This window comes from Mobula hypostoma, chromosome 9 (genome assembly GCF_963921235.1).
Source record: "Mobula hypostoma chromosome 9, sMobHyp1.1, whole genome shotgun sequence".
Lineage (NCBI taxonomy): Eukaryota > Metazoa > Chordata > Chondrichthyes > Myliobatiformes > Myliobatidae > Mobula > Mobula hypostoma.
Genome location: NC_086105.1, coordinates 33,824,701 through 33,839,600, shown reverse-complemented (window position 1 = coordinate 33,839,600; position 14,900 = coordinate 33,824,701). Strand labels below are relative to the sequence as shown.

The 14,900-nt window shown below is 40.6% G+C and overlaps 2 protein-coding genes across 3 annotated transcripts in view; one reads left to right on the top strand and one right to left on the bottom strand.

Moving 5' to 3' along the window:
- The window catches only part of cacna2d4a (calcium channel, voltage-dependent, alpha 2/delta subunit 4a), a 366,454-nt gene that overhangs the window by 118,150 nt on the left and 233,404 nt on the right, over nucleotides 1–14,900 (bottom strand). The window lies entirely within an intron of this gene.
- Nucleotides 1–14,900, top strand: part of LOC134351628 (leucine-rich repeat and transmembrane domain-containing protein 2-like) — a 67,094-nt gene that overhangs the window by 6,657 nt on the left and 45,537 nt on the right. The window contains exon 2 of one of the 2 annotated variants that reach the window (XM_063058031.1): nucleotides 1,873–1,955. The exons of the other annotated variant lie outside the window; for it this stretch is intronic. The gene's annotated coding sequence lies outside the window, so the exon portion shown is untranslated. The remainder of the gene's footprint in view (nucleotides 1–1,872; nucleotides 1,956–14,900) is intronic. 2 annotated transcript variants of the gene reach the window in all.

The window sequence follows — 14,900 nt, the reverse complement described above, 5'->3', positions numbered from 1 at the left end:
TGTTATTCAACTGTCCAGCTCTTGGCTCCATCCCTCCCCCTCCTGTCTTCTCCTATCATTTTGGATCTCCCCCTCCCCCTCCGACTTTCAAATCTCTTACTTTCAGTTAGTCCTGACGAAGGGTCTCGGCCCGAAACATCGACTGTACCTCTTCCTAGAGATGCTGCCTGGCCTGCTGCGTTCACCAGCATCTTTTATGTGTGCTGCTTGAAATTCCAGCATCTGCAGATTTCTTCGTGTTTGTATCTTTACAGATTAATATCTTGCTTTCTTGCACCACGATCATTCACATAGTCACATATGATGCATGCCCTATCTCACAATTTGATGATTATTTCAATTCTAGAGAGGTCACTGATGTTCTATTCTGCCAGAAAAAAACACCACTTTTTCTTAAAGAAGATGAAACTGAACAAGTAAATAGATTTGCCAGCAATATTGGCTCCCCCAAAGTTCAGAATATGGACCATTAGACTGTCCTCATGGAATATTTTGTGCTCTCTTCAAAATATGGAGCTCTTCACGAATCATTAAAAAAAACTTATTCCTGAAAGTTCAATTCACCGTAGATCACCAAAGTTATTTTCTCATGGTCATTGCTGAAGCACTCATGGGAAACTTCAACTTGCCAGATACCTTTTAAGCTAGCACTGCTCTGAGGTCTGAACCTTGGGGGAACAAAGCTATCCGACCTTCCTCGGCTTCTCACACCTGTCTCTGATCCATAAATTCCAGTTGTGCATCATTACAATCAAGGTTATGGATCCTATTGAGAAATGCCATTGACTTATTCAATCTGAGATTCCACCATCCACACCTGTCCAGGACACAGTTCAAACATAGCTTGTAACATTGTTGTTATCTATTGAATCCAACATAATTAGCAGGAAAACTCAGCATTGCCTGGGAGACTACACCACAAGGTGGATAAAGAAGAGGGCACTGCAGATGTTGGTGCAAAACAATCATATCATCCAGCACTGGGGGCACACCCTCTCTGGACATGAATGACTCAGTAGCCTGGAAAAACTTGAGCACTCCATTTTCACTCACCACATTATTGCATATACTTCAATGTGAAACTGATTTGCTGCCCAGAACACTGGAGCAATTCATTCCCAATGAACAGTGCACAAAGGCGAAGGATACAGTGCAATGGCCAATATTTACTTCTTTGAAATTGAAGCTTTCAAAGTGAGGGGAAATGAAATACTGCATTATTGCTAGAAGAGCATCACCCAAGGCTCCAGAAGGTTGGTGGGGAACGATTAGCTTGCAATTAGCATTCTCACAATTTCAGAAGAAGTTTCCAGTTGAAGTGACCAGATAAGTTTTACTGTCCAAAGAACTTGTCTGATGGTTCTTTTAAGAGAATTTTGACAAGACAGATCATATTTGACTCTCAATTTCTGTAATTATTCATACCACTCATTAAGGAAGGAGCATTGTCATGTAAGAATAAATAGTAGTTATCATCGATTTCTTACCATTTAAATCCATATAATTCACACCAATCGGCTTTGGAGGCATCTTTACAAATAAATGTCTTATCTTGGAGTGAATAATCCATATTATGCTTTTTCTAATTAAGATGGTTTGACAAGATTTCCTCAATGTAATTGTTAAGGATTAATGCCAGTTATAAACAGTTGTCAGCAATTGATCCAGTTAAATACCAAGAGTACAATTGTACAGTGCACTAATTGTTTCAGTTCTCTATGAACTAATTTCAAAGTTTAGTTTAAGTTAATTGCTAGCAAGATAATTCTGAATCTAAGTTAAGCTGCTTAACATCAAATGATAACTAAAGAATGCACATTATTTAATTATATACATTAATTTATCATTCCCTCGTAAATGTTTTCCATCTAGGTTTGGATAGTCCAGTGTAATGACAAAGTGCCCCCACTGAGTTGTAGCCAAGCTGTTGGAAGCTGCTCCCTTTCACTAGACAGGTAAGCAGATGTCAATGATCAACCTGACATTGTACATCTGGGGCCAGAGCAGAGATAGAAATAGATGAAATGTATTTTACTAGTGCGCATTTTTTTCTAGTAATTATTGGTTCTTTGTTACCTGCCCTCTGCAAGCCTGTTGTTAAGCCTTGCCAATTAAAGAAGGCAAGACAGCAGATATATGTAATTAGAAGTTTGAGGAGATTTTGTTTGTCAACTAAAACACTTGAAAACTTCTACAAATGTACAGTGGAAAGCATTCTGACTGGCTGCATCACTGTCTGGTATTGGAGGTGGGGGTGGGTGGCTACTTCACAAGACTGAAGTAAGTTGCAGAAACTTACAGAAAGTTACAGATTAGTCAGCTCCAATATGGGTACTAGCCTCTGTAGTATCCAAGACAGCTTCGCGGAGCAGTTCCTGGGTGGTGGGGGGTATTCAGGACCCCCACCGTTTTGGACATGCCCTCTTCTCATTGTTACCTTTGGGAAGGAGGTACTGAAGCCTGAAGTCACACACTCAGCAATTCAGGAACAGTTTCATCCCCTCGGTCATCCGATTTCAAAATGGACATTGAACCCATAAACACTATCTAACTACTTTTTTTTTGCATGACTTATTTTAACAACTATTTATTAGACATATACAGTATATACTTACTGTAATTCATTTTCTTTTCCCCTATATTTATTTATCATGTATTTCAATGTACTGCTGCCGTAAAGTTAACAAATTTCATGACATATGCCAGTGATATTAAAACTGATTCTGATTCTGATTCTGATACTGGGTGGCATAGGGATTTTTAACTATGTCAATTTCATTGAACCAAAGGTCATGACAAACTGCCAACCTGAAGTGAAAAGTATTGTCAGAAATCAGTCACTAAGAGAGGCTATATATTGCAAAAGCTGTCCCCATATTCTTTAAGGACTTTTCTGTGGAGGAACCTGACCCAAGGTCAACGCCCAAACTACTCTGTGTGGCTATTTTGAAAAAAATATTGAACGGCAGGTGTTTATGGACCTCTGTGTCCTGATGAAGCTCAAGTCAGTGCAAAAAGCCTCTGGTCAGGGCTTTCACATGATCAACATGGGCATAGTTAACCTTTAGTATAGCACCTTTAGAATAACTACTCTGTGGTGTTCTTTAAGAACAGCAACAACTCTGCAGCCTTCTCAAGAAGGACTTGATCTCCTCATCACTCCAACCTGACTAGGTAATTTACAGTCCATGACAATCCAAATGCATGCCAACCAGCAACTTATAGAATTAATATTTCAAAAAATAGTTGCTGAATCTTCTTTCAAACATGCACATTGTTTTTCTTACTGAGGTGAAGGCGTGAGGAAGGAGTAAAACTTAATAACCTCAGTCAGCTCTTTTGCATCCAACAAAGCCATCTCTAGCTCCTGGGCAAATCTATACCCACTCATGTAAATCCTGAACATCCTGAAATCCTGAAATCGGCAGACTTCTTCGGACCTCATGACTGCACACTTGTTCTATTTTAGCTGGACTTTGTGCTCTGTAACCTGCTAAGTACCTCTCCTAATACCTTTAATTCCTCTTCAGCGATATTAATAGATAGAGCGGTGAAAGGCTCCTTGCCCTGTTCTAAAGCTGTACAGTCAATATCACAAATGACCTGACTTGGTCCAACCAAGTAGAGTCCACTGCCAAGAAGGCCCACCAGCACCTTTACTTCCTGAGAAAGCTAAAGAAATTTGGCCTGTCCCCTAAAACCCTCACTAATTTTTATAGATGCACCGTAGAAAGCATTCTTCTAGGGTGCATCACAACCTGGTAGGGAAGTTGTCCTGTCCAAGACCGGAAGAAGCTGCAGAAGATCATGAACACAGCCTAGCACATCACGCAAACCAGTCTTCCGTCCTTGGACTCACTTTACACTGCACGCTGTCGGAGCAGTGCTGCCAGGATAATCAAGGAAACGACCCACCCAGCCAACAGACTTTTCGTCCCTCTTTCCTCTGGGAGAAGGCTCAGGAGCTTGAAGACTCATACGGCCAGATTTGGGAACAGCTTCTTTCCAACTGTGATAAGACTGCTGAACGGATGCTGACCCGGATCTGGGCCGTACCCTCCAAACATCCGGACCTGCCTCTCTGTTTTTTTTTGGCACTACTTTACTTTCCCTTTTCTATTTTCTATTTATGATTTATAATTTAAATCTTTACTATTTACTATCGATTTGTACTCCAGGGAGCGCGAAGCACAGAATCAAATATTGCTGTGATGATTGTACGTTCTAGTATCAATTGTTTGGCGACAATAAAGTAAAGTAAAGTAAAGCAAAGCTTTCTGCAGGAGCACTATCGAGAGTGTCCTGTCTGACTGCATCATTGTGTGGTACGGAAGCTGTAAAGCAATGGACCGCAAGACCCTATAGAGGATAGTAAGAACTGCTGAGAAGATCATCGGGATCTCCATCCCCTCTATTTGTGACATTTAGCAGAAGCTTTTGCAGATGAAGGGCCCAAATCATTGTTGAATCCCACAATCTCTTTGACCCACTACCATTAGGAAGGAGGTACAGGAGCATCAGGACTAGGACTGCCAGACAGCATAACAGCTTCTTCCCTCAGTCTGTGAGACTAATGAATACCCTGTCACCACTGAGGTCTCATCACTAGAACAGTGAGCTGTTTACTGTTTATCTATGCTCTGCTTTAATACATGCATTTTGAATTATATTTTATTAACCCATTTGTAGTATAATATTTTGGTTTATGTGCTGTTTGTGATATATGTTTTCTGGACGCACTGTGGTCTGGAGGAATGTTGTTTCGTTTGGTTGTATCTACCGTATGTGCATTCAGCTGAACTTGAGCTTCATCATTTTGATTACATGAACAACTCTATGCTATCTTGCAGTATTTTGTTTAGTATCAACTTAAATTGTTTTGGGTTGATTGGTAGTTTAGTGCAGGCATACAAACAATGTCAAATAGTTTTGATTCCTGGGTCCAAGTTCAAACATCTTAAAACGTGAGAAAACTTGCCGAAGTATCAAGTCCCCACTACTGCAGTCAAACATGGAGCTTTCTATCATGCAGAAGATAGAAGCCCGTGCATCTAACTGCCCACGCCATCAAAGGAGTCACCATTTAACTCCATGAAGAAAAATAATAGGAGAATTAAATAAATATAATCGTGCTGGGGAAAAGGAGCAAAAGGCATTGGAGTCAGGGGAGCCATGTAATGATAAAAGCAGATGCATATTTATTATTAATAAAATTAATGCATTTCATTGCTAAATGTAAATCAGATCCCATTTCGGCACAATCTCTCACATTTGAAAGTCTTGATCTAATCAAGCTTTCAATCTTCTCACCCTTGACAAATCGAGGCAGTTTTTTCCCCAATATTTTGTAGTAGATACCTTGCAAATCTCCATTCAGATTATGCAAGAAATGACTGTCATCTCTAACAGTTTCCAATTTGGTTAAAATTCTCAATTATGTTGCAGTCCACACTGAAACACATCTAGAAATGTTCTTTGGTGAGATATTTTTCACATTTTGTCATTATCTGTTCTTAAAAATAAATACGATTTGTAAATTTAAAACATTGCTGAATTTTGTATGACTCAATTTTTGAGCAACTGGCACTATAAATTGTAAAGCAGTTGGATGTACAAAATAAAGAGTAGTCAGCAAAGAGATTGGTCGTATTATAAGTATGTTGTTCATATCTCTGTTCTATAGCATTTCTTGTGGTCCCATTCAAAATTCTTGAGTGGAGAAGTGTTATGTAATGGTCTCTGGACCAGTTTTAAGGCAGTAATTAGTACATTTAAGAAAATACGTTCAACAATATATAAAATAGATAACTTGTTCCAAATTTTACCAATTTCAGTGATTAAATGGTATGAATAGTAAAATTATAAAACTGGATTTAACAGTATTTATGGAAAAATCATTGCTGAAGGATGAACTTGCTTAATGCAATATTAGGAACCTGTAAAAACTTAAAATAATTAAGCCTGTTAATTATTCCTCTGGTAATAGGAATGCCATATTGCAACCAATTGGTATGAATGTATGAATACAAGAAAATAAAATGGGGTAACACTTTCTCTGTGAAATTTGGATCAAGTTCAATAACTTGAAACTGCAAATATAATTGAAGATGCTGTGGCCGTTGAACTGCTTGATGGGTTTGTGATAACGGGCGAGGGAAAGGAAAGTAGTTGGGTTTATGAACTCTTCTTTGACCAGGTTAATTACATAGATTCAAGTTTCAATGTCATTTTTTAATATATAAATTCCAGTGTTGTAACAAATCAACTTCACTTGGCTGCTTTGAAAGGAATTATAATCTGACCATTCATTGCTATTTGCTGGTAAGATATTCCATTCAGGAAGTGAAGTAATTCCAGATCAACTCTATATAGACACTCCAGCACCAAAATATTTTTCTTGGCACTCAAAATGGGAGTCACAGATTCAAGTGTATATGAGAAAAGCAGTAATTCCTTTTACTTGATGTGCAGTTACTATGCAGACAAGCTTCAAGCTCACCATTTGACTTTTTCACATTCACAGTGAACAACTACGTCATAAATGTAAGCAAGGTTCCAAATTCAGCTTCCAAATTGTGTGAAATGTGCTGGAGTCCATTAGGTCAGTAATAGAATTTACAAAGTCTCTGTTGCCAATGGCCACCAGTAAGGAAACAGTATGAATGTTGAAATATAAACATGAGAAAATCTGTAGATGCTGGAAGTCCAAGCAACACACAGAAAATGTAATGTAAAAGGCAAACAAAATTGAAAACAGTGAATAAGGGCTGAAGGTGTTATATCTGAATGCACAGTATATGGAATAAGATAAATGAACTTGTAGCACAGTTGCAGATTGGCATGTATGATGTTGTAGGCATCACTGAATCATGTCTGAAAGAAGATCATAGCTGGGAGCTTAATGTCCAAGGATACACATTGTATCTAAAGGGCAGGCAGGAAGGCAGAGGGAATAGTGTTCTGTTGGTAAAAAAAAATGAAATCAAATCATTAGAAAGAGGTGACATAGGCTTGGAAACTGTAGAATCATTATGTAACTGCAAGGGTAAACAACTAAGTAACTGCAAGGGTAAAAAGACCGTGGTGGGAGTTGTATACATCTACCGCTCCCCAAACAGTAGCAAGGATGTCGTCTACAGATTACAATGGGAGAAAGAAAATGCATGCCAAAAGGGAAATGCTGCACTAATCATGGGGGATTTCAATATGCAGGTAGATTGGGAAAACCAGTTTGGTGCTGGATTCCAAGAGGGGGAATTTCTAGAATGCCCACAAGATAGTTTTTTAGAGCAGTTCATGGTTGAGCTGACTAGGGGATCAGCTATTCTGGGTTGAGTGTTGTGCAATGAACCAGAATTGATTAGAGAGCTTAAGGTAAAAGAACCCTGAGGGGAAAGTAATCATAATATGATTAAATTCACCCTGAAATTTGAGAAGGAGAAGTGTATTAGTTGGTCGCCAGAATTGATTGGAAAAGAACACTGGCAGGGATGACGGCAGAGCAACAATGATTGGAATTTCTGTAAGCATTTCAGGAGGCACAGGATATATACACCTGAAAGAGGAACAAGTATTCTGCAGGCAAGATGACACAACCACAGCTAACAAGAGAAGTCAAAGCCAACATAAAAGCCAAAGAGAGGACATACAATAGAGCAAAAATTAGTGGGAAGTTAGGGGATCGGGAAGCTTTTGAAAAGCAACAGAAGGCAACCAAAAAGTCATAAGAAGGTAAAGATGGAATACAAAAGTAGAACATAGAACATAGAAAACCTACAGCACAATACAGGCCCTTTGGCCCACAATGCTGTGCCGAACAATGTACTTACTTTAGAAATTACCTCGGGTTACCCATAGCCCTCTATTTTTGTAAGTTCCATGTACCTATCCAGGAGGCTCTTAAAAGACCCTATTTTATCGCCTACGTAAGCTAGCTAATAATATTAAAGAGGGTACCAGAAGTTTCTTCAGATACATAAAGAGTAAAAGAAAGGCAAGAGTGGATATCTGACCATTGGAAAATGATGCAGGAAAACAAATCTGTTGGAATTCATGGAAGAAATAACAAGCAGGATTGACAAAGGAGAATTGGTTCATGTTTTCAGGATGCCTTTGACAAGGTGTCACACATGAAGCTGCTTAACAAGCTATGAGCCCCTGGTATTACAGGGAAGATTCTAGCATGGATAAAGCAGTGGCTGATTGGCAGGAAGTAAAGGGTGGGAATAAAGGGAGCCTTTTGTGGTTGGCTGCCAGTGACTAGTGGTGTTCAACAGGGATCTATGTTGGGGCTGAATCTTTTTACATTATATGTCAATGATTTGATTGATGAAATTGATGACTTGTTGCAAAGTTTGCAGATGATATGATAATAGGTGGAGGGGAGGTCGTTTTGAGGAAGTAGAGAGGCTACGGAAGGACTTAGACAGATTAGAAGAATGGGCAAAGAAATGGAAGATGGAAATCAGTGTTAGCAAGTATATGGTCATGCATTCTGGTAGAAGAAATGAAAGGGTTGACTATTTTCTAAATGTATAGAAAAATACAAAAAACTGAGGCATAAAAGGATTTGGGAATCCTTGTGCAGGATTCCCTAAAGGTTAATTGGCAGATTAAGTCTGTGGTGAGGAAGGCAAATGTGATGTTAGCATTCATTTCAAGAAGGTTGGAATATAAAAGCAAGAATGTAATGTTGAAACTTTGTAAGACATTGGTGAGGCCTCACTTGGAGTATTATGAGCAGGTTTGGGCCCTTTATCTTAGAAATGATGTGCTGAAACTGGAGAAGGTTCAAAGTAGGTTCAGGTAGCCTAGTGCAGTTTTGTGTTGTTTCATGTGGCACCATGGTCCTGAAGGAACATTGTTTCATTTTTACTGTGTACTGTACCAGCAGTTTATGGTCGAAATGACAATAAAAGCGACTTGACTTGACTTGACAAAAATGATTCTAGGATTGAATGGCTTGTCATATGAAGAGCGTTTAATGACTCTGGGCCTGTATTCACTAGAATTCAGAAGAATGAGGGGTGACCTCAAGGAGATCTATCAAATGGTGAAAGGCCTTTACTGAGTGGATGTTTCCTATGGTGGGAGAGTCTAAGACCAGAGAACACAGCCTCAGAATAGAAGGATTTCCTTTCAGAATGGAGATGAGAGGAAATTTCTTTAGCCAGAGAGTGGCAAATCTGTGGAATTCTTTGCCACAGGCAGCTGTAGAAGCCAAATCTTTGTGTATATTTAAGGCAGAGTTTGATAGATTCTTGATCCGTCATACCATGAGAGGATACGGGGAGAAGGCAGGAGATTGGGGCTGAGAGGAAAATTGGATCAGCCATAATCAAATGGCAGAGTAGATTTGATGGGCCAAATGGCCTAATTCTACTGCCATATCTTATGGTCTCAGGGTCTAAAATTCTGGTTGTGGGAGAGGCAACATTGGGCAACAATTCTAGATTATGTTTTGACATAGCAAGTGCAATTGCTCCTTGCATTTTTCATCAATGGAGGGAGAAGATGAAAGAATTATAGAAACTTAGAACATAGAAGAAGCATTTGTGATCCACAGTGTGTCTATGCCGGAAGAGAAATGGTAATGGTAATAGGGTGTGCTCAGACTAAACTTACCTAACTTTATCAAATTTCCCCTCTATTCCAAAGTAAATAACTCTAATATAGCCAGTCTATCTCTATAAATAAAATTTTGAGCCTGGCAACAAATTTATGAAACACTTATTAAATAAGTGCTTATCCACACATATTAGTATGATATTTTATTGGGAAAGTTATGAAAGTATTAATGGAGCCATTCTCTGACTTCTAACTCCCATCAGACTAGCATATGTGTTAAAATAACATATCAGAAACTCCAACATTCATTAGACGCTAATTCATAATTATTAAGTAAAGTGTATGGAGCAGGGTGCTCTGCACGTTGCTTGACTTGCAGTGTACACTTTCTCAGGCAGAGTTCTTTGCTGGATATATCATCTCTGGTGTTATTACTTTCTCCTGTAATGTGACGATAGTATTTTTACATTGTCATCTTATGTTTTATACAGTCCTAGCTCAATCAACCAGCTCGATGTTCAATTCCAAATACCACTTTATTAGCCATTTGCAGTTTATAACCTTCTTCCTTTTTATGTACAACACTGGCTATTTTGGAAACATTTGTTGGTTTCTTGAATATGACCTCTTCATTTAAGTCCAAATCATTGATATTTACCATAAGAAGAAAAAGACCTAGTGCTGGGTGGTGTATTTAAAATTTCAGTAATATTTGAGTAATATTGTAACTATATTGTTTGATTAAGCATTCTTTGTTGTTTACATAATGCATTATGGATTATATGTAAGGATACGTAAATGGCATACATCATTATGCTGCTTAAAGATTTGCTTAGATCCGCATTCCTGGCTCTCTTGTTTTCCTTTCAATTAGTTTTTATGTTTTGGAATTACAAAACAAACCAGTGGTGATGAGAAAGCTTTAAACAAACCCGAGACGACTACCTACCAGTTGGAGTGCAGTGAGATGTTAGAGTTTTTAAAAAAGGCAGCGCATCATGTTGTCACAATGGTGGGGTATTGGGAGCAAGGGTGAACCCAAATACATCATGTGAGGTTACTTAGATTTAGCTAATTGTTCGATACCAGGAGAGCAAGGCAGGAGCAGGAGTAGCGAATTGGACAAGGACTCAGGACTACAACTCAGCTGGGACCAAGGGTCTGGGCTTGGACTCGGAATTGGATCCCAGAACTAGAGGAGACATGAAGAGGCTAGGGTATGGACTCCGAGCCAGAGACTGGGCAAGGCCCCAGTACCTGGGTCTTGCCTCTGGCTTGGACCCCAGAACCAGGCAAGGATATGACATGGGCTAGGGAGAGGAGGAACATGGGAACACAGAGCCTCGGTCTCAGGAGAGCAGGTACATGGAACCATGGACACATACACAGAACACAAAGCCGGGACCCCTCCTTGGGTACAGGACATAGGGCCGGGACTCACACACAGAACAGAGCTGGGACCCCTCCTTGGGAACAGGACCTAGGGCCGGGACTCATGACCCTCTGCGAGGCAACGGCAAGACGGCCTGACTTACTCCATGGAGGCGAGGATAAGACAAGACAAGACCCCTGGCGGCGCAACAGCAAGACGGCCTGACTTACCCTACGGAGGCGAGGACGAGACAAGACCAACACGAAAGAACACCAGACAGTACCTATCTAGCTCCAGCGATAGAACTAGACCGAAGTGGAGGCGAGAGCTGCAGACGAGGGCTAGAGGCGAGAGGGGCAGAGAAGGGATTCAGACAGGGGGGATAGGACAGGAATCACAGACCGCCAGGGCCAGGACTCGACTCGGAACTTGAATGCCGCCAGAGCCAGGACTCGATTTGGTACTTGAATGCCGCTGGAGCCAGGACTTGACTTGGAGCCTCCGGGTAGTGGCGAGCTCTCGACTCGGCCCATGAACAGTAGACAGCGGTTCTTGATTCCCTCTGGCGGGTTAACTGATGGACCCACCTCGGGGAGGAAACTTTGCAGGCTCGCTTTGGCGAGGTAACTTGACAGGGGTGCTCTGGTGAGGAAAGACGAATTACCGGCACTCACTTCGGGCAGAGACTAGGCTTGCTCCGGCCAGATGACATTGGCATGCCGTACCTTTGGTGACTTTGCAGACGCTCCCGCACCAAACGGCTGAAAGCCGGAGACTATAAAGTACCAATTCTGTCGAGAGTAAATTGCCTCCAATCACCAAAGCCGAGCGACACGGGAAAACAGGGAACCAAAGGGAAACAGGGAGCCAACGGTCCGGATCGTAATATAAACAAAGTAAATTTAAAGGGACCCCGATCCGGACCATGACACGTCTTTTTTGGAGGGGAGAGAGAGAGATACAATAGAGAGTTAAAAAAAGCAGAAAATGGATAACTTCATGGATTCATAAACAGTAAGTACTGGGTGATTATAATCATAAATTTAAAAAAAAGCAGAAACACTGGGTTTCATAAATGGAATCAAATGGAAGGGGTGCACTTATCAGCATAGGTGGGTGAATTGAAGAGATTGTCTGAGTATTATTAGTTCGGTAATGGACTTAATAATGCACTAAGTGATCACTTAGTTTGTGGATCTTACAAGAAAGCATTCAAGAATGGCTTCTAACTGAAGCACAACTTACATTTAAAAGAACGTTTTAAGTAGCTGTATCAATGGAACCAGCAGACAGATGCAATTGAGTTGTAGTTAGGAATGAAGGTGAGCGTGAATAAAAATGCAATACCACTAGTGTGGCTGAACAAATTGTGTTACTGTTGTGGCAGGGGATCACATACACCAGACCAATGCAGATTTAAAGGCGAAACTTGCAGAAAATTCAACAAAGAAGGACACATACAATAAACATGTTGGGCAAACACAAATAACTGGATTACAAAGGGAAGAGAAAAAGCTAAAAAGTCAAGTTGCAGTTTAAAAAAAAGCATGAATCTGTACGCTGTTGATGAAAAATCTGAAAATGATGAGAAGAACAGCGGACTGAAATGCCTTGAGATTTACAATGTGAAAACCAACAATAGTCAGGTAATGTGACTTACACCAGAGGTAACTGACAAATTAGTTAAAATGGAATTGGACACTGGTTCTGCTGTTTCTGCTGTTTGGACGGCATTTCAGAGATACTGAACTGAAACCTGCAGATATCCAACTAAGAACTTATACTGGAGAAAAGATAACTCCTGTGGGAATGACATTTGTAACAGCGAAATACAACAACCAACAAGCTACATTGGGCTCAAATGTGGTAAAAACTGGAGGGCCAGCATTGTGGGTATGTGAGTGGCTCAGACAACTACAACTTGATTGGAGATCCATCTACCATTTGCACACCACATCCCCTGTAATAGAGTCAACTGAAAGCAAATTAAGACCATAAGATATAGGAGTGGAATTAGGCCATCGGCCCATTGAGTCCACTCCGCTATTTCATTATGGCTGATCCCCGATCCTGGATCCCATTCAACTCTATACACCTTCCCTCTCGCCATATCCCTTGATGCCTTGACCAATCAGGAATCTATCAACATCCGCTTTAAGTACACCCATGGACCTGGCCTCAACCGCAGTCTGCAGAGCATTCCACAGATTCACCAGTCTTTGGCTAAAAAAAATCCTCCTTATTTCTGTTCTAAAAGGTTGCCCCTCAATTCTGAGCCTGTGCTCTCTAGTTCTGGATACCTCCACCAGAGGAAACGTCCTCTCCACATTCACCTTATCTAGTCCTTTCAACATTCGGTGGGTTTCAATGAGACCCTCAACATTCTTCAAAACTCCAGTGAGTACAGGCCCAAAGTTGCCAAAAGCTCCTCACATGTTAACCCCTTCAATCCTGGAATCATCCTTGTGAGCCTCCTCTGGACTCTCTCCAATGGGAATACATCCTTTCTGAGAAGTGGAGCTCAAAACTGTTGACAATACTCCATGTGTGGCCTAGTATCTTACAAAGCTTCAGCATTATCTCCTTGTTTTTATACTCTATTCCCTTGAAATAAATGCCAACATTGCATTTGCCTTCTTTACCACAGACCCAACCTGTGAATTAACTTTCTGGGAGACTTGCATGAGGACTCCAAAGTCCCTTTGTACCTCTGACATTTGAATTTTCTCCCCAATTAGATAATAGTCTGCACTATTGTTCCTTTTACCAAAATGCATTATCATACATTTCCCAATACAGTATTCCATCTGCTACTTTTTTGCCTACTCTTCCAATCTGTCTAAGTTCTACTGCAATCACATTGCTTCCTCAGCACTACCTACCCATCCACCTACCTTTGTATCATCTGCAAACTTTGCCGCAAAGCCATGAATTCCACTATCTAAATCATTGACAAACAATAAGAAAAGTAGCAGTCCCTATACTGACCCTTGAGGAACATCACTAGTCACTGGCAGCCAACCAGTAAAGGCCCCCTATATTCCCACTAGGTGCCTCTTTCTGTCAGCCATTCCTCTATCCATGCCAGTACTTTTCCTGTAATGTAATAGGATTTTATCTTGTTAAGCAGCTCCATGTGAGGCAACCTATCAAATGCCTTCTGAAAATTCAAGTAAATGGACATGCACTGCCTAAGAAAGGTATTGGATGATGCCACAACTGTCTCCATACTGTTCACTATGAACTGTTGCCCAAAAGGATGGAAAGCATACTTTCCCAAAGAAGGACCATTCTGCTCAGAGGAATTGTGGAAGTGACAAAAGCAGTGGTCAACCTACAACAGTTGTTGTAGGTAACATATCTGGGAAAGCCTCTGATATGTTAATCAGGCAGTTACCTGCGAAATGTTGCTTGGGTTTAAGATAGAAGAAAGTTCAAGGAACTTCAGGAAAGTTGCAAACATTTGGGTTTTGTCAGTATAAAGAACCAGAATCTTGTCTGTATGAACTTCAAGTAGGATTCAAAAAGCTTTTTGTAAAAGTAGGTGCAAAGACCAAAGCCCAGCTGAATGAATGGAAGGCCAAAAAGAAAGGAGTCAATGGAGCTATGAAAACAGAAGATTTGTCAGATGATGCTGTGGATGAGGAAACCAAGAGGAGAGATCAGACCATAAAGGGAGCGATAGAAGGATTAATAAGAGAATACTCCAGTGAACTAAATGGATCTTCCCAAGATCAAGATGCACAAACTACAAGAAGGAAAAGGACAGAGAAGGAAGGTGTCCAGAGCTGTTGGAGCCACTTCCTGGAGTCTCAGTCAATTCCTACAACCACTGTGAAGGCAGCTCCAGAATCCAAGATTGTTTTTGCAGCCATAAGTCTCACCTGCCAAGCAGCATGACCTCCCTTGTCAGGAAAGACTCTCAAAGGATTCAAAGTACATTTATTATCAAAGTATGTAT